General features: G+C 38.4%; 1 protein-coding gene and 1 pseudogene across 1 annotated transcript in view; both read right to left on the bottom strand.

The window, feature by feature from the left end:
* LOC108990529 (wall-associated receptor kinase 2-like) overlaps nucleotides 1-21,183 on the bottom strand; it is a 329,567-nt gene that overhangs the window by 127,576 nt on the left and 180,808 nt on the right. The window lies entirely within an intron of this gene.
* Nucleotides 118-19,341, bottom strand: LOC108996801 (annotated as a pseudogene).

Here is a 21,183-nt window from a genome sequence, read left to right on the forward strand (position 1 = left end):
GAACATACAAAAAGATCTAGGTGGAGAAAACTTAAACACTACATGCAAAGAGACCGAAATTATCTACCATCATCCATTGATTTGGAGGAAGATGCTTGCTGATTGAGGCATTTAAGGACTAATGGATTATCTGCCATCATTTGTTGGTTTTAGTGATGTTTGATTTCCCATACTATCTGTGGTACTTATGGAAGAACAGCCAACCCCAACATCAATGCTTAAAGAGTCATGTGTGGATGCACTAAGCAAATACTTACTCTCTTCTGTATTGAGATTAGCTTCTTTCCTTGTTTGCTTTTCCTTACCTCTTAGTCCATCCAGCATCACTGCCACCTCTTCTATAGTAGGCCTATCATCTCCTTTGCACATTTCAAGGCTTGAAACTTTTTTTGATATTTGTACTGCCTCCAACTCTATTGAGACTTCTTTCATCGTTGGTCATTTCTTCCCATCCAAGTTCAGGCACCTTTTTGCAAGGTTTGCAACTGTAATAAGCTCTTCTTTTACAGCTTCCTTCAGAAATCGTTTATCAAGAATATCAAACAAATTGTTTTCTTCCATCGAGTAAATAAAATGTGTGACTAAACTTTTGGCTTCTAGTGCCCTTGTCAAAGAGATAGCTTTTTCTCCAGTTAAAAACTCAACAAGGACAACACCAAAACTATAAACATCGCTCTTTTCTGTAAATTGACTTGACTGAAAATATTCAAGATCCAAGTATCCAAAATTTCCATGCACTAGTGTAGTCAAGTGAGTTTGATCAATAGCAACGGATCTTGAAGTCCCAAAATCTGCTACTTTTGCTTTGTACTTATCATCTAAGAGAATGTTCATTGACTTAATGTCTCGGTGGTAAATGGGTAATGAAGCTGCTGAGTGTAAATAATAGAGAGCTCCTGCGATTTCTGTGGCAATTCGTAAGCGCATATCCCATGTTGGTGGAAACTCTTCGTTTTGGTCACTTAGATATTTTGAGAGAGTTCCATTAGGAACAAATTCATACACTAGTAAAGGCACTTCTGTCTCCAAGCAACAACCTAGTAGTTTAACAATGTTCCTATGATTAATTCGTGAAAGAACAACAACTTCATTAATGAATTCTTGAAGCTTTCCTTCATCAGTTATCTTTGACTTTTTCATAGCAACAATTCTTCCATCGTCTAACATGCCTTTGTAAACAGTGCCTTGTCCTCCTTGACCGAGTATTCTATTAACATTACAATGGTCAGTGGCTTTCTCCAAGTCCTTTGAATTAAATAATTTCGTGTTCTCAACATTCATATCACTTTGAGATATTTGTTGTTGTAACAATAGTCCGCCATTTCGTTTAAAGAACTCTTGCCTACATTCAATGCTTTTCCTTTTCTTTACCACTTTGTATGACACCCATCCACCAATAAGTAGAAATAACACCCCAAGGCTTGCACTAGCACCTGCTTAACTCAATAAAATAGGAAAAGGATTACGCCTTGCAGTTGGGATATTTATATATATTATTAATAGGATTTATATTAAAATTGTTAATAGAGAGACATGTTCTCTAAATTCTACAAATTATTAAGCCTAACAAAATCTGCATGTCGATGTGCCAAAAATATTTTGAGATACTATAGTTTTTGAAACTTCTTTTTTCATTTTTTGCTTAATTTCTATTTAAAAACTTTCATAAATTAATTCTAATACATACGTACCGAGTGCAATTGGAATAATTCCAGGTTGGCTTTCTCTAGGTCTGCAACCTATTCCGGGTGACATCCTCCCATCTCCTTCGAACCCATGTAGACAAGTACATGTGTAATTTCCATCAGTGTTGGTGCATGTTGCATTACCAGCACATGGTTTCCAAAGCGAAATGCACTCGTTGATATCTGAAACACAGCGATGCAGACAGCCGCAAACGTCACTAGAATGACATTATATATATAGAAATAATAAAGATAAATATATATTTATATGTATATAATATGAGAAGTGATTTATGTTGTCTTAGGCTGTGTAAAGTCAATCCCACGTATTCCAATTTTAAAAGAAATTGATAATTTTGAGACTCATGAAAAAATTTGATTTTTCATCGTGGACCTAATTTCTTACAAAAAAAACAATATACGAGTCTAGCATATTTTAAAATTGCATCTATATACATTATATATATATATTCAAATTACCATCTGTATACTAAATTGATGAGCCAAATTAAGGAGAAAATAAGGCTTAGCTAGATTACCTTGGCAACTGTCAGGTCCACCAGGGAGGTATGGGTTCCCTTGATAACCATCGGAGCAATTGCAATGATACCCCTGGCCGTTGCTAGAATTGTAACAATAACTATTGTTTGCCTTACATGCGTAGCTATCCATATTTTTCTTAGCATCATCGCATGTCTCATTCCCAACTGCCCAATCAAGCACTAGGGGTACAGTTTTTCTATACACTAAATATGAGAAATCTGAAGATGAAAAGTTGTATGCTTTTTCGTCCACTATAAAGCCGTAAGCACATTCACCGATGTCAAGAGTTTTTGTGTTGTACTCACTCAAGCTCTGAACACTTAGATCAAATTCGGTCGGTCCATTCGGGATAGAAGTCTGACAACAACCAATACCAGAGCATGACCCGTTAACCACATCGCTGGCATTGGAGTTACAGAGTGATAAGCATCCAGTAGTGAAGCCCTTTTTTTCCACAGAGCCTTGAATAAACGAATAAACACCACAACCCACGGCAGTGATCTTGTTCCTCTTATTTGAGACGTGAAAATTTGACAGCTTGAACAAGGCAGAGTTGCCACTGTAGTTGACACTTATACTAATAGGCTCCCGACCATTGGAGATGCATCTTGAGTAAGCAGAATTCCCTGCAGAGCATGGTATAGCAGGCTTTCCTCTGTTGTGGCTTTGCTCGACGACAGAGTTGCCACCGTCCTTGACACTCGTACTAATAGGCTCCCGGTCATCGTATGTGCATCTTGAGGAAGGATCCCCTGTAACACCCCGTATTTTTTGTGTATTTTTAATTGAAAGATTTTTTTGTTATTAATTTAAAATTTATTCTCTTGTTTTAAAATTGTTAGATTTTTAGTTGTGTTATTTTTATAATTTTTTTTTAGTTTACAAAAATTATTTTTGAAGTGCTTTCTCTAAATTAATTATTTTCATGTTAATCACTGTGTTTGAAATATTTTATATCACTAGCTGTTTTAAAATCGTTTCCGTTGGATCATTTTCGTGACCCAAGTTATGAGGATTGGACCTCATTTCTTCTCTCTATTTTTTCTTTTCCTTTTCTTTTTCTTTTCTTATTTTCCTTCTTTTTTCTTTTTCTTTTTTTTTTTTCTTCTTTCTTTCTTCTCCCTCCCGCGCCTCTCTCTCTTCCTCTCTCTCCCGTGCGTCCGCCGTTTGCCCTCGACCTGCCGCCGTGCGCCGGCGGTGGTCGACACCGCCCGGCTTCCCAGCACCCCCACCCACCGGCGACCTCCCCCTCCGATTTCCAGCCCCAGCCGCGCCGCCGTTAGCCTCCACGCACCACACGAAGCCGCGGTATTCCTTGCGCCGCCGCGCCGCCATCGCGCCACCTCCGGCCACCATCTTCTCACCACATCATCCTCGACCTTCTAGCAACCCAATGGACCCAACCCCACCTCCGATCTGTCACCGGTGAAGCCCCACCATCAACATTTCCGTTTTGGGTGTTTTTGCACTTCAACCGCCTTTTGCGCCGCCACCCACGGCCAACCACCACCACCACTAGTCTCACCGACATCCCTAAGCCCTACCCTATCAATCTCGGGTCTTCGTTTGCACCCGTTCAAAAGTGGAGTTTTTGAGACCCACGGCCATAGTGCATTTGGCACTGTTTTGTTGCTGCGTTGCCGCTTCTAGCACCTCCGTGATCTTTCAAAAATTATATTATAGCATTGTAAGTATTTTTCCAAAGTACTTTTGAGATTTAAATGTATTTCTGCTCTAATTCTTATTTACTGTGTTTTTGTTGGTTGTGTCGGACCGAGTCCGAGGGGTAAGAGGGGGTCGTTTGGATTGGTGGTTGAGAAATTATTTTAGAAGGGAATTTAATTTTCTTTGTCTAGTACAGTTTAATTTTTGGAGGTATTAGTTTATATTTTCTGTTATGGAGTTGTGAATGGGAAGAAGTGTGCTTTGTGTAGTATTGTTGGTTAAATTGTTAGTAATTGTTTGGGACTGCGAACTGTTGGAATAAGTGTGAGTTATTGGAATTTGAATTGGCATTGGTCCTGATGCTTGTATTGGACAATACTGAGATTGGTATAGAATATTTTGGGTCGAAGTGTGGGCTGTCCAGATTGTTATTTGGTTGTTTGAGTTGGATTAAACTTGCTGAATTATGGTCTAGAAATTGGGTCTTAAGTTGTCTAAGACCAATTTTGTGTTGTTGGACTTTAATATTTAGTTTATATTATTTTTATGAATAGGTGACGAGACGGATAGAGACCGTATTCAAGTCATAGTTAATGCGCTGCAGGAGTCAGGTAAGCGGGGTTCCTATGCTAGGCCTTACACGAATTATTTGAGATTAAGGTTGATTTTCTAAAAACTTTGCATATTTTTGTGGTGAAATGAGAACTTGGGAAAAACAAAACCAACCTCGGTCGTTTATTTGCATAATCATGAAATCTGTACGAAAAAGAGAAAAATATGTTCTGACATGCATTGTGTAGACATGAGCTAAATTTTGTCATGTGGTTTCTGAAATCTGGAAAAAGAGCGATATTGAGAATATGAAAAGTTGTGCATTTATTTAGAAAGATGTTCTGACTTTTGTGTCCAGCGTGTGTAAACTGTCTGATTCTGTTTTGGTATTATGTTTTTTTGATATAACATTTGAAAACCTTTGGCATGGTGTACTGGTTTTCGTATCTGACTCTGTCTCTGCTTTGCTCTGCTCTGTTATGCTCTGCTCTGTTTGGGTTGGTACCAACTTCTCTGTCTCTGAGTGCACCCACTTTGGAAACATAGTGGTTTTATTGTGGTCTTTCCTGTGTGCACACTCGGGGCTCCGAGAAGAATAAAGGAAAGATTTCACCTCTGTCTCTGCCTGGTTTGGCCACCGGGGTTAGCACAACCCTACCACGTGGGTGAAACATGGTCTCTGCTCTGTTTGATGCTCTGTTTTGATCTGATGATGATACTCAGTTTATGTTATGCCAAAGTATTATGGGTTGTACGTGTCTTAAAACCATCGCTCTGTTACTTTTGAAAATATGTTCTGTTCTGCATGATAATTCTGAAAAATATTTTGTTCTGCATGCTATACTTTGTAAATGCTCATGTTTGCATACTAGCATATGATTTCTGCTTACTGAGTTGTTGATAACTCACCCCCTATCATTATAATATTTTTCAGATGATGTGGAGAGTCCAAATGAGGACCTGGATTAGATTGATGTTTGTGTTTAAGCTGAGGAGATGTTGGTAGAAGAAGGACTTCTGGTGTTCTTAGTTTTAATCTCTTTGAGTTTTAGTAATAGCTTGGGTTTCAGTGAGATTTATGAAATTATTGGTTGGGTTGTTATGACTACCGGGAGGTTATGGACCCCTTTGATTTATTATTATTGTATTAAAGATTTTGTGGAGTTTGTAATGAGATTATTGAGAAGATTTGAGATTGATTTCATTTATGAAGTTTTTTTGGAGATTATTCTTCGAATGTGTTGGGAGACATGATTATGAGTGACAAGTAGTAATTCTCCAAGCCACCCGGGTTTGGGGAGTTACATCCCCAGCAAAGATTGTTTTGCCTTTCGTTTCTTGCTGCTCTTGAGTTCTTTACAAAGACTGGCTACGGGGTTTGAGACTCGCAGTTCCCCATCCAAAACTGATATGTCCTCGACAAACATATCAGGGCCCAGAGATGGTTTTGGCCCATGTATTATTGTGTTGTTACAAGTGATGAGAAATGTTGAGCCAAGGTAACAACCCTCGCTTGTTCCAAATGGGTAAGGGATTTCAACACTTCCACATCTACGGTCACATTCTGAATTGGGTTTAGATGCTACTGACGCTACTAAAATCATCAACACGATCAGTCCCCCAAGTACTGGCAGAGGTTGCAAAAGCTTTCCATTGAAGGCCAAGGTTTTCCTTCAATTCGTGTGCTTTCTTAAAAATTAATCTTTACATGTGCTGCTGGCAGTGTCGAATAATTAGAAAAAATACAGGCCGTACGGAGTGAAGCAAATAAAAAAACAAAAAAAACAAAGAAGCCTAAATGATAAAACAACCAACAATCTTGCACGTTTAAGAAGAATGATACAATGAAAAACAGGCACAGTCGTAGCTGCAGACTAACTACATAAACATTCAAATATCATAGGCCAGACTTGTGGTACATCAAACACAGAGAACGGAACCTGGCAAAGATTACAAGGGACAGTACTGTTCTAAATAGATGATATTTAAAAAACTTTAGATTATCTGTCTCCTTGACGGATTATTTTTCTGAGCACTAAAAGAGATAATTAATTGCATGAGAAAATAACTCTCCGTATATAGCTGCAGGTCTATGATCCTCACCTCTCGAATTTTCAAAACACTTAAAACTACTTCAACCTGGTCAGCATATTACTCTGTCTCGGAACTTCATGACATACGGCTTTAACTAGCATCGATTAACGTGGTCTCTACTCTTTTCATCAGTATTGTGATCTTCTTTTATCAACTCGATCTCTTGTTTTCGTGAGATTATATGAAAATGTTGAAAAACATTTAAACTTGAAAAGTGTAGTGTTTGAGTAATGTTTGAGAATTCTCATGTTTGCACATGGAAACACGTACACGTTGAAACGCAAATAACTTTGACCCCATGAGTGATCTGCAAAAGCTAGCAAACTTAAAACCGAGAAAGCAGATGGTCCATTAACGCAAAATAAAACCGGACTGAGTACATAAACATGCACATGATATCAAAAACATTTTCAGGAAAAAAAAGCAGCTCAATTTGTAGAAGAGAGAAACAATGAAAAACAGGCAGTCGTATATCATAGGACTTGCGATATTCTATACACCAAACAGGCAAACACAGAGAACGAGACCTGGCAAAGATTACAAGGGACAGTGTTCTTATAAATAGATATTTTAAACTTTAGATTATATATATGTCTGATCCTTCATTTTCAGGAAAGTAAAACGAATTCTTTTTCACACGAGCACTAAAAGAGAATTAATTGCATGAGAAGATCATATCTGATCTCTCTCTCTCTCTCTCTCTCTCTCTCTCTCTCTCTCTCTCTCTCTCTCTATATATATATATATATATGGCAGGTCTATGATCCTCACCTCTCTCGCACTCTTGTATATATATATATATATGTATAGATATGGCAATATATATATATAGATATGGCAGGTCTATGATCCTCACCTCTCTCGCACTCTTGAGCACCTAGCTAGCCACTTTGGAATATTTTCAGCCACTTCCTTCTGCTGCCACGCTCTCTTTATCTTTCGCTCTACGTCCTTCAAGAACTTTAAACAACCTATTATCCATTTATAAACAAGGCAGACTTGTGTCCTCCAGCCAATTTACATTTTTTTTTTAATTTCCCCTTAGTGGCCGTAGGGCCGACCACTACTCCAAAGCTATCAGTATCATATTTACTTCTGATCTACTTGTGGTGGAGGAAAACTCTATACATCAGAAGATTAATTAATTTACATGTCATTTATAAAGAAAACAAGGTAAAAGTTACATCTCAAATGTTTTATATTTACATATCAAAGTGTTAAAACTAAAACAATTTACAGTAATTATAAGAATCTGACAAATTGTGCTCATTCAATTATAAAAAAAAAAAAAAAAAAGGTGAGTCGTTAATGTACATGTACAATATTGACAATAAGATCTTCACAAAATATTTCCATTGTACTGATCAAGCAAAATATTTCCATTGTAAGTTTCGATACAATGTATCACTTTTAATAATTTAGAGTGTGCGGCGCTTGTATAATTCATGAAAGTATTTAGTATTACTCCAACTAATATATACCCAATGGCCTCTTGTGGCATGCTTAGAGTCCTAATTAAAGGCTTGTTTGGAAAAAAAGTTTTCATCTCAAAAACCTCATCTTATCTCATCTTCTTCTAAATATCAATCAAATACAAATACTTTCAAATTATTAAAAGGTGGGTCTATTGGGTTGCTAGGAGGTCGAGGATGAAGTGGTGAAGAAATGGTAGCCGGTGGTGGCGCGATGGCGGCGTGCGAGCACAAGAGGTGCCGTGGCTTGGTGTTGCATGTGGGGGCTATCGGTGGCAATGGAGGAGCTGGAAATGGAGGGAGGTGGTTGCCGGCCAGTGGGGAAGCTGATGGGAGGGGCAGTGTCGCGCATGGCGGCGCGCGGTGGTGGCTGGGTGGAGAAGGAGAAGCGCACGGAGAGAGAGAGGGAGAGGGGTGTCGAGCGGGAAGCAGAGGGAGAAGAAAGAAAAGAAGAAAAAGAAAAGAATAAAAGAAAGAAAAAGAGGAAAGAGAAAATGGAAGGAATTAAGAAATGAGGTCCAGTCCTCATATATTGGGTCACAAAAATGATCCAACGGAAACGATTTCAAAACAAGTAAAATAAAATAATTCGAACGTAGTGATTAAAATGAAAATAAATAATTAAACCCAACAATAAATTAATTAAATATGAAAGGTAATTTAAATGCATAACAATAATTAATTATAAAAAAATACTTCGTTCATATGTGAGGACGTATGATCCCTAGATGACTCAACACATCCATAAATATCTGAGCATTGGTAGTGCCCTCCCACCCAGCATATATGAATGTGAATTTCATATTGAAATTACAAGCTACCAGCACATTATCACGAACCATGGATAATGCATGAGATTGCCTTCAATATAAGGCTCCACCCCAACAACATGTGTAGGTGCAATCACTTAAGGAGGAAGGCGACATAGTGCCCCGCATCACTATGTAGGTATGCTGATTCACGATTTCACTCGAATGTTGAAATCGGTCGCCTGTGACTCGCTGATCTTGCCTATGTTCGATGGTGTATGCAAACATTGCAATTACTTCCTCCACGGAAACCTCTTTTGTTATTTTCAGAATGGCATCCGCGCATAATGTATTGCATAAAGCTTGGAATGCATATACTTTGATTTCGGAACATGTTATAACAATTATTTCGATGTCCATTGAGGATTGTGACTATACAGTCTCATTTGTGTAAGCTGATGTTATTCTACGGCATTCGCTCAACCACTAGCTCCATAGATTCCTCCTCTTTTGTGGCGGCCATAAGAAAGGCTATGTGATCCCACATTGAGGGATCACACCTCCTCCAATCCTGGTATTCATCCCACGTTGGATACTAGTTACTACTCGATGCACCTTTGGTCGCATTGTTGGACTTTACCTGGGGCTCATCATCCAACTCACTTCCTCTGTCTATTTTTTGGTATCAAAAACAATTACCCCAATAACACTTTGCCACCTGAACGAATAATTTATAATAAGTGTGTATAGGATGGAAGTGAGCATCCAAAAAGCATCTACATCGTGTGGTATATGACTTATCTAAAATATGCTAGTGAATAATATCGAGACAAATCAAATATAAAAAGTTGTAAATTATTTTAGAAATTGAAATAAACCATTATCAAATTATGAAAATCATTAAAAAAAAAGCTTTCATAAACTCAATCAATGAACCGTTAGCAAATTATGCAAATTAGTCAATAAAAAAAGTAACATCCATAATAAATACAAAGTTTGATAAACTAAATTAATGTAGCATCGACATACGCTACGTCACTCCAACCCCTAAATCCAATCAACTCTACGGTTTGGGGGCATGAGGAAGAACACCTCCTCCACATTAGGATCCATAAAAATCCTAGCTACGCGAGAATATTGTTGTGCAGGCAGCTGCGGGTTGATCTCATCCAAAAACATTATACATTGAACTACGGTGCTAAATGACACATTCGATCCACTTGAACCTTTGCCTTTGCTACGCTTTCGACTGCATTCCCCAAACATCTACTTAAGAGGCACACAGGTTGGTAGAATGGGAGGTGCGGATTGGTGGAAGGGAGGTGGTGGCAGATGTGGGTGGTGGCCAAAGCTCGAAGGAAGTGTGGCAATGGCGCAACAGCGACATGGGCTGCGAGGGCTCATGAATTGTAGGAAGGAAGAGGAGAAAAGAAGAAAATATAAGAGAAGAGGAGAGGGGCCTACGTCACTGAGGTGAAATGAAGAGGTCCTAGGATTTTCACCCTTAAAGTTCAAAACTGGTGCCATTTGCAACAAGGGGCCTAGTTTTCTTTTTGTTTTTGCTCATGGAATCCCACACGGGTTGGGCCCCCCATTGAACCCACTATCCTACCTACTTGGGCCTCAGTTTTTACCAAAGAACAGAAAAAAGAAGTAACTAAAATACATAAACCCAAAAAGAAAAATTTTGAGTTTCACAATTGTTCTCCCTTAGACCTGACATGGACTCTAGATACTAGTTTAACATCCCAAGTTCTTAGCAACAATGCAATAGACAAGTAAATGACAACAAGAAAATAGATAATCAGATGACACAAAATTATCGCAGTTCGGCAACGTGTCTACGTCAACAGAGATAGAGGAGATTTTATTAAAAAGAAAGTGGGAACACCATGCAACAATACAATATCTCTACCTCACTTTTTCTCTCTCACACACACAAGGGTTGCCTCTCTCTTTTCCTTTCTATTTCTGCCATTCAATTCTACCTAAAGATTGTTACTCAAAACAAATGTAATACACACACACACACATCGTTCTCCCTTAGACCCGACATGGGCTCTAGATACTAGTTTAACATCCCAGGTTTTTAGCAACAATGCAATAGACAAGTAAATGACAACAAGAAAATAGACAATTACACGACACAAAATTATCGCAATTTGGCAATGTGCCTACGTCCATAGAGATATAAGGGATTTTATTATAAAGAAAGTGAGAACACCGTGCAACGATACAATATCTCTGCCTCACTTTTTCTCTCTCACACACACAATGGCTACCTCTCTCTTCTCCTTTGTATTTCTGCCATTCACTTCTACCTAAAGATTGTTACTCAAAACAAATATAATACACACACACACACACACACACACACACACACACATATATATATGAAGGCTAGCAGTGGAAATCCTAGAAAAATTAATTTTGGGTTATTTGCTCAAGTAGAGCGTCAATCGATTCTTAAGCAAACTCTCTGTGCGATGTTCACTCAAGCCGTTTGTCGATCAAGACCCAAACGAACTCTCTGTCTAGGTTTTGTGCGAGCTACTTGCCACACAAAACTCAAGCAAAATCCCTGTCTAAGCTTAGCTTGATCAACCCATCGCAGAACTGTCGAGTGAAGTCTCTGGCTGGCATTTTCTCAACTCACAAACTAGATCCACAAACCCAACACTTGACCTATGTAAACATCTTACAAAAGTAAATTTACTCAATTATGTAAGATTGGTCTACATAGAGATCCAACGTATCGCATCAAACCACATTACTATGTAAGTTTGCTTTTACAAGATCTCTTTGTAGATCTAACATTTTTCAATTATGAAATATCAATATAGCATGTAAATTTGTAAGAACTCGATGCTAGTTGCCACATATGGAACATGTTCTATTCTCTATGTTTCCACATACTTGATTATTTTAACTGCAAGGGTGGTGTAGTGGTTATGGAATGAGCTGTATAAACTAGATTTCTTAGGTTTGGAAGTACTCAGCATTCACACTCTTGAGACATCAGACTAGGAAAATGTTGTCATAAATTACTCAAGGTGCACTAACATAAAACTCCTTATTAAAAATTTTGTAAATCTTGAGATTAGTTAGGATTGTTTTTATTCAGTAGTACAATTTCTCAATTACCAATAAAGGAAGGGAAAAAAAAAAAAAAAAACAAAGGGAGAGATAGAAACGTACAAATTGCGTGCTCAGATATTTATATCTTCAAGTTGAATGAATGAAAACAACTGTTGTCATTAAGAACGACATGAATAAGAAAGTAGTGGTCATTGTGAACATATGACGTGTAGTAAGGAGATTTCATTTGCATATCTTTCTAAACCTATTAATTGCACTGATTTTTTTTATTAACCTTACGAATAAAATGTGGCTGAAATAAATTCAAAGTCTTTTAAAGTCTTGTTTTTGTCTTGTTCGGCTTGAGACTATTCAAAATATTTATACATGTACTCTTCTTTTGGACTAGAAGATAAAGTATTAGCTAGCATATATGGAATTGATATGGGAATAATAAACTAGAAGGGGCAACTCCAACGCCATTGCTACTAAGAATGATGCTACCTGGTCATCTAAAGTTTACTATTCAGATGACTTTCTTGATGTCCACGTAATTCATTAAAAAAGGGAAAAAAACACAAACACAAAAGGGATAGATGGAACCTAGGGTTCTAGTCTTCCTCTTTTATATTTTTGGACGTCTTTTTATTTTGAATATATTTTTATTGAAAATCACGTATCACCACGTGCCACGTCAAGAGGGTCAACATGAGCGATAAGTTTGGGATGTCTCAATAGTTGTACTCTTCTATTATATATCCATTCCCACAACCACTACATTTATGGAGGTATATAATTATCCTATAAAAATTAGAAGTCGATTTCCATCTATTAAAAAAGTTTGATTTTTTGAAAAATTTAAATTCTAAAATGCGGTGGTCCAACAAATGGAGCTGTCAAACTTAATATTGATGGGAATTGTTTCGGAAATTTGGAATTATATGTGGAGGACGTGGGGTGATTAAAGATGCTGAAGCATTTGTAGCGGGTTTTTCCTCATATTATGGTAAATAAATAACAAAAAAGAAGATTACCCAAGGTAAGTACTATCTATCTTTAGTAGGTGACTTTGGAATTACAAGAGACATCATTTTCTCTTTTACCAGTAGGAGGGCCATGCAAGGCACATGCCCGGTTCTCTCTATATAGAATGTTTCAATTGATGAAAAAATTAAAAAAAATAATTATGTTTTGAAAACACCATGAGAGGTAATTGTTCGACCATCACAACGACCAAAGAGTACCTTGATCATGTGGGAGCTCGGCTCACCAACATGTAAAGAGTACCCCAATCACATTGGAGCTCGGCTCCCATAATTGTAAAGCCCACCTTGATCTCAAAAAGTATTCGACCCCGATCAAATTGGTCTAACCATGTGGGAGCTCGGCTCCCGAGCATATATAACATACCTAATCTCGAAACTATGCGACCTCAATCACATTGAATAGATTACGTTGGAGCTCAGCTTCCGAGCATGTAAACCTTACCCAGAGCTCCAAAAGTATCCATCCCTGATCAAATTGGTTGGATTATGTGGGAGCTCGGCTCTCAAGCATCTAAACCTTACCCAAATCTCCAAAAAAAATACCCCGATCACATTGGAGCTTGCCTCCCATGCATCTAAAACGGATCACGATCTCTAAAAGTATCCAACCCCCGATTAGATCACGTTGGAGCTCGGCTCCTGAGAATGTATAAAATACTCAATCTTAAAATGTATCCAACCCCAATCACAGCAATTGGATTATGTGGAGCTCGGCTCGATCTCAAGGTCCCATGGTTGACCAAAGAGTTCTCGACCTTGAGGGTGACCAAAACCTATTCACACCTAACCAAACAAAAGTGCTCGCACCCTAAGGCTCATCTCAAAGGGAGAGCAAAAGATCTCACCCCAAAAGGTGCTCCTATTTGGGCAAATGACAACATTTAAGAATTGCTAGGCAAAAGTATCTAATGTTGACGAGAAGTTCGATTCTCGAGAATGTAAAGCGTTCCTAATATTTATAAGTATCGGAGCTCGATAAAATTGGTCAGATTACCTAGGAGCTTGACTCCCGAGCATGGAAGTCGTAGTTGATCGACAACAATAATATCCGACCTCCAATCAAATTGATCGGATGATGTGGGATATCAAACCTCAATCAAATTGATCGAATTACATGGGAGGGGGAGTAAAAGTGCTCGTGTCATGTCCCATACTTGAGGGTGAACCCTTTTAACATGAAATCCATATAATATAAAATTTAGATAGAATAATCTTCCAAATTCAAATACCTAAAAAATCATTCTTAAGAAAGTAAACTGGACTATAATGACCCAACCCGAAAGCATTAGAGATGATAGATGAATTAATGGTATTGCTCCAATATTACTTTTAATGGGCTACTTTCAATAAGCCCACAAGCTATTATTTTTCTGAAATTAGTTAGGAGATTTTTTTATTTGGGCCCTTAGAAAGTGTATTAAATAAGGTCCGATTTATATTTTTACTCCAAGCCCATCAACATGTTCAAATTCAAATCCACTAAGCTTAGCATTCTAAAATCCATTTCACATTAAAATTTCTAAACCCAACCCATATCATGTGAACCGCATAGTATAAAATCCTATAAATTTAGCCTCATGCACCGTATGTGCACCTCCATCTTCAAGCTCTAGGGTCATTGCCGCTACATTGGATCCCTCCAGCCTTTACTTGTGCAGCCAACTACCGTAGAAACATACCCCAAGCCGCATGAGTACCACCATTCACTCGGCAAACACCAAACGTCATAGCCAAATTCTACGCCCCAGAAGCCAATTGACCACTGCCCCACACCTATTACTTTACTAAACTCCGCCCACCTCTCAATCATCCAGGACCAGCAACACCCATGCACCAAACAAGCCCCGCCTTTGAAAGCCACCTTCCTGCAACCATGGAGGAAGACCGGTCCCACGTCGTACGTCCTCCCCCTTGGGCAAGCCGCGTTGTTATTACCCTTCACTCTCTCCTCCACCGCAGGCTCCTCCATGCCAACAGCCCACCATGGAAACAGCTGACGGAAAGGCCTTGTTTTGCTACCACCGAAACAGAGCACCCCTACACATAACCCAGCCGCCACTGCACCTCGAGAAACCGCCACATGTAGCCAGCTTCATCCCCATCGCCTCCCAGGGACAGAAGCTGCTGACCACCTCGTGGGTTATCTCCGTGTCTCAAACAGGCTTCCACTGTACCACCGTAAGCCGCACGTTCCACGCTTCACGCTTCACCATCGACTTACACAGACACAGCTCAGGCATCAGGTTACTCGTAGAAGCCGCCGCACGTTGGTGCCAACCACCATGCCCAGCCCTCCACCCCCCTCGGTTCCTCCCTCACGTTAGTTTCTCTCTCCACGTTATCTCTCCTTGACTCCTTCCCCTCCGTTATAACATAGACCAAATTGCCAGTCTGAAACTCTCATATGAAACACAAGTGACTTATTTTCTAAATAAATCTATAAAAAAGAAATAAACATGTCCTTTTAGTGTTGATAATAAGGCTTATTATTAATGATGATTTTCTATAATAGTACTACGAGAAAATAGATGCTTGATTGTTGAGATATTTTAAGGTTTAATCTTATAGTTAGGAGAAATTATGTGGGAATTAAAGTACTTTGGGAAGTGAGGATATTTTAGAGTTTTGAAAACTTTAGACACGGGAGAGATACAGATTTTTAACATCTTAGGTTTTAATTAGGAAGCACGTCTTCAATTGAAAATTTACGCATGTTAGTTACTATTTTATTGGTGATAATTAATATTCCCTTGGTACTCTTGTGAGGAAAGTTAGAGAAGTTAAAAAATTCACTTAAGCGGTATTCCTATATTAGACTTTGCAAAAAATTAATTGGATTAATTTTTACAAAATACTTGCATGTTCTATTATGAAACAAACTCGCACCATTTTACATTGCATATGAGATTATAGGTACTAGGAAGTAACTCCCTGGACCTCCAGGTACAGGGCGTTGCATCGACATTACTACATATTGTCTAAAATCTTACCAATCCATTTATACATAATCTCTAAAATCGACATTACTACATATTCTCTTCAAATCCTATCACGTGTCATCTATTACAGCTATCACAACCATCAAAGTCATCTGATGTAACTAAATTAAGCAGCATCAAAACATAATAGAGACCATGTTTAAACTACATGGCAGGGTTGTGCAAACCCTAGTAGCCAACCAAGCAGAGCAATCAATGAAATCTCCCCCTTTTATACTTGGTGCATTGACTGTGCACACAGGAAAAGTCCACGCAGTCACTTTGCTCCAGAGTGGGTGCACTAAAAAATAGAGATGCTGGTACCAACATAATAACAGATGCCACAGTTTTACACACTTGTTAAAATGAGAACAGAAGCAAAATAGAGTTTCATGCCAAAGGGTTGCGCAATCACTATCATTATCTAATGAGAAATGATAGTTGCAGTCATGAGTGTGCAAGCGCTGCACAATCACTTTAAAAAATGAATAAAAATGAGACTCGTATGAAAAGAAAATTAATTTTTTAATAGTGAACTCTACTTTTTTTCAAAGTGATTGCACGATACTTACACACTTTATAACTGTATGTAGTATTACTCTTATCCAAACTTTATAACTGTATGTAGTATTACTCTTATCCAATATAACATAGTACTGGATACTATCAAACTCGCAAAATATTAGAAGAATGCCTAATACTATTGTGTTTTCTTTTGGGCCAAAGACCCAAAAGTTCTTTGAATTTTCTTAAAACCCCAGAAAGGAGGAGCAACAACACAAAACCCACCAAACTTCTGAATAGATCAAGAAGGCCCAAGAAAAGCAAAGATGCTAGGTACGTAACTGAGCCGAAGCAAACTTGTCAACAAGTATATGAATGACAATATTGGTATTCCCATATCATAAGATAGAAGTACACTATCTTCTCCTTTATCATAAGATATTAATAACATTAAACTCCGAGTTTTTTTATTTTTTGCAATGTTGTTGTTCAAAATAAAACAAGGGTTGCATGTGAAATTGCCTAAACTTGAAGATTACAGGAACAAATGACGAAATAGTAGTTGCAAATTTTAGGTTGTAGAGCTGTTTTGACGACAAAAGAAAATAAAAATTTAGCACCAGATCAAGTAGTCAAAGTTTTTGGTCCTACCGTGGTGGCCACGTAAAATTTCGACCACCATGACTCGTGGAAGATGGACCTCTACGACCAGTACTTGACAAAGGAGTTCTCAAATTCCAGTGGAAAATGGGCTTGTGAGTTAATTTTTTCTTTTATCTACTTTTTCTGCTCTTTTATGGCGGAGTTCTCAAATTCAAGTTAATAATAATGAAGTCCTAAAGTCAAATAAAAGATGAGGTTTTTGTCTGACAATAAGAGAAAATAATATTGGCAAAAAATTCGGACCATGCCAAGTCTTGAGAAATTAAGATTGAACACTACAAGTAAGGCCTATGATATTAACTATTAAAGTTGTAATCATTACAAGAAAAATGCTCGGTTGTTACCGATTATTTTACGTGAAAATGATTTTTTTGGCCAAAATATATCTATTTTAGTCGCAATTAGTCATTTTTGTCGTGTATAATTTGTTACAAATAATCATTTTTCTTGTAGTGTATATATATATATATAAAATTAATATTACTTTAATGACTAGTTATTAGATAGTTTAGAAATACGAATGAAGTGTTTGATAGCGCCAGGCCCTATAACTAACTTTTTGTTCACACCTTTTCTATATATACGAAGTTGATTTTTAATTAAGTTTAGTAGCCAATACATGTAGACACTAGTTGGCTAAGTTATAAATTAAACTTAGTTTTCTTTGTTTTTTTTTCGTACTTTACTTAATTTCCATGTTTGGGAAAAAATAACATTTTATTAAGACAAGTCAACTTGATAAGCTTTGACATATTACTGCCCCAGCTTTAAATTATAATTTAAAGAAATCAAATATTTTTCAGCGCTCAAATGTAATAGGTCATACATGTCGAAGTGTTTACTTTACAATAGATTCTCAGGTAACTTTGTTTCGTGAACTATAGTGCCAGGATGTGTTTTACTTAAAGACTATATCACCTACAAGCAATGTACTCATGAAGGGGGAGAGATAGACAAATGAGATGTAAACCTATGCAAGTATTTTGTAGATCTAAATTATAGGTCTCTGAAAGAAGAACAAAGTTGCCAAGCCTGAGGAAAGGCATTGCCCAGAGGTCAAATTCTCCAGACCAAATAACTACCCATAATCCAATTCAAGAAAAGCTTTAAACTTACTTTCCCTCGTACACTAAAGCGTGAGCTCCCTCTCCATTTGAGCAATCCCTCCCAGTTGGGTCCGTCTTTAGCCATTATTACTACAACCCAAAATCATTTATGAACAAAACTTTCTATTTCCATATTTCAAGATTCTCTAATTCGCAGCAACAACAACAAAACTAAATTTACTTACTTAAACCCAAACTTAGTTATATGCAACACTTAATCCAAGCAAAATCCGAGTCTTTCATCATCTTATTTTCGTTACCAAACACCGCTTGAGGAATCAAAAGTAAAATCTTGCAAGAGTTCCAATTTTTTAAATTTAATTTTATCAAAAACCAAACAAAGACAATACTTTTTTTTACGACAGAATCAAACTGCGGTTTCTTCAGTGCTATGCCGTGGAAGAAGGCAATGCATAGTGGGTATAGGAGCTTGAGAGAGATCCATGAGGGGGAGAGCAGATCGACGGTCACAGAGAGGGAGAGCTTCGGTGGAGGGGCTAGGGACCATTGGGGGGTAGCTACGCCGGTAGCTGGAGGTGGTGCGGTGACTGCGGACGCGGCGGCACCGGGAATCCGAGGGAGAAGAGAGAGGGAGATCTGCTGCAGAGAGAGAAGACGCGAGGGAAGGGCTTGGCTGGGTTGGCCAGCGACAGTGGAGGTGGACGGTGTGTCTCGACGTGGGGGTCTAACACGGTGACGGTGGGTCGACGGTGTGGGTAGAAGATTAATGAAACTTTGATGCGCTCTATATATTTTGGTAAATTAAGAAGTTATTGAAGTTAGGATTCATGTAAGTTTGAAAAATAAACGAATTGGTGAATCTTGAATCTTCTCTGATTTATATTCTATGTCATATTATGGTTTAAAAGTCTTAAAATCATTATAAATTACCTCAAGAATTTCGTTCATTAGCCACAGTAGCTCCTATAATAGACAACTGTAGCTATGTGCATACATGCAGTATCTTATTCTAAGGACTAGAAATAAATTAAATTACTAATGGTAATATCAATTACGAAAAACAATCCTACCGGCCACCTATTTTTTCATAATCACTCTTGTTTTATAAGATTACATTTTTTCCTTGGGTTTTTCAATTCAATAGAGACCATCAATTTCCATGTCTTCTCCTGTTGCGAGCGTGAGATCAGGGAGATCAGCCTTAATGGCTCTCACATCATGTCTACATTCAATGATATTACTCATTCTCCCGTGTAACACTCCGTATTTTAGTGTATTTTTATTGAATGATTATTTTTATTTTATTCAAAAATTATTCTCTTGTTTTAAATTATTGGATTTTTAATTGGGTTATTTTTAGGATTTTTAATTTGGTGAAAATTAATTTTTATGTACTTTCTTAATATTTATTTATTGTTGTACATTTAAATTATTTTTCATATTTAATTAATTACTGTGGGATTTAATTATTTCAATTTGACTTTACCATTACGTTTAAATTATTTTATTTAACTTGAGGTTTTGAAATCGTTTCCGTTGGATCATTTTTGTGACCCAAGTTATGAGGATTGGACCTCATTTCTTTACCCTCCATTTTTCTTTCCTCTCCTTTTCTTTTCTCTTTCTTTTCTTTTCCCCTTATTTCTCCTTCAGCCTTCTCTCCCACACGCGACCCAGCCTCTCTCCCTCTCCCCATGCATTTTTTTCGTCCGCCCAGCCCATCGCCATTGCGCCGCCGTGACTTGCACCGCCCGGCCCACCATCTTCCCCACCCACCGGCGACCTTCCCCCTTCGATCTCAGCCTCCCTTGCGTCGCCGTTAGCCTCCACGCGCACCACAAAGCCGCGGCACCTCTTGTGCTTGCGCGCCGCTGTCACACCACCATTGGCCACCATCTTCACACCACTTCATCCTCGACCTCTTGGCAATCCATTGGACCCAACCCCACCTCCGATCCGTCACCAGTGAAGCACAACCAACCCCATTTCCGTTTTGGGTATTTTTTGCCTTAAACCACCCCTTGTGCCGCCACCCACAACCACCCTTCACCACCACTAGCTTCACCGACATCCTTAGGCCCTACTCTATCAATTTTGGGTCTTCGTTTGTCTCCGTTGAAAAGTGGGTATCTGTGACCCACGGCCACAATGTATTTTACACTGTTCTGTAGCTGTTTTTCCACCTCTTGCAGCTTCGTGATCCTTCGGAAATTATTATATAGCACAGTAAGTATTTTTCAAAGAATTCTTGTGAATTTAATGTATTTTTACACTAACACATTTCACTGTATTTGAACTGTTGATTGGTTTTGCCGGATTGAGTCCGAGGAGTACGGGGGTCAGATGGTTTGGTGATTGGAGTTGTTTGGCTGGATTTGATTGGGTTGGTTATTGATGGTTGTTGATCAGTGTCGGTACATGTACATTTCATGATTTCATGCATGATCATGCTTGTAAAAGAAACCGGGTTTTTGTGTATTGCATTCATGTTCATGTGTTTATGAAAACTGGATTTTCATGTGAGAATGGAATTTGGGTGCGTGCGTATCACGACCCCAAGCCGAGATGGGGCATTATCTCGGTGGAGCTCCTCTGGTTACTCGGGAGCGGAATATACTGAGTAACGTCCCCTGGATTGTCGCCGGGCGATAATGGGATCGGACGAGAGATTCGTGTCGACCCCGTGGTCCTTCTGCTGGCGGGGACTAGAGGATGTCTGGCCATGAACGCGCTGGAAGCAGAACTGGGCATCGCTTGTTGCGTAGTGGGTGCTCGGCCATGAACGCGTTGGGCGCGGAACTAGGCATCGCTACGAAGCCAGGACGTGCGGATGGTCCCTAGGGGAGGCCATGGTGCATAGGGTAATAACGGATTAATTGGCTATTTTCTGAGAAAATAGTGTGTTGGATTTTGTGTAAATCATTTTCTGGGAAAATGTTTTACGGATATTTTGGGCCAAATAGGATTTTGGCGTGTGTTGGAAAATAATCATTTTCGGGAAAAATGATGTTTTGAGGAAAATGCATATTCCTTCATGTGCATGCATGTTGGTTGCATTAAATGCATTTTATTCCTGATGATTGTTTG

This window comes from Juglans regia, chromosome 6 (genome assembly GCF_001411555.2).
Source record: "Juglans regia cultivar Chandler chromosome 6, Walnut 2.0, whole genome shotgun sequence".
In the NCBI taxonomy this organism is placed as follows: domain Eukaryota; kingdom Viridiplantae; phylum Streptophyta; class Magnoliopsida; order Fagales; family Juglandaceae; genus Juglans; species Juglans regia.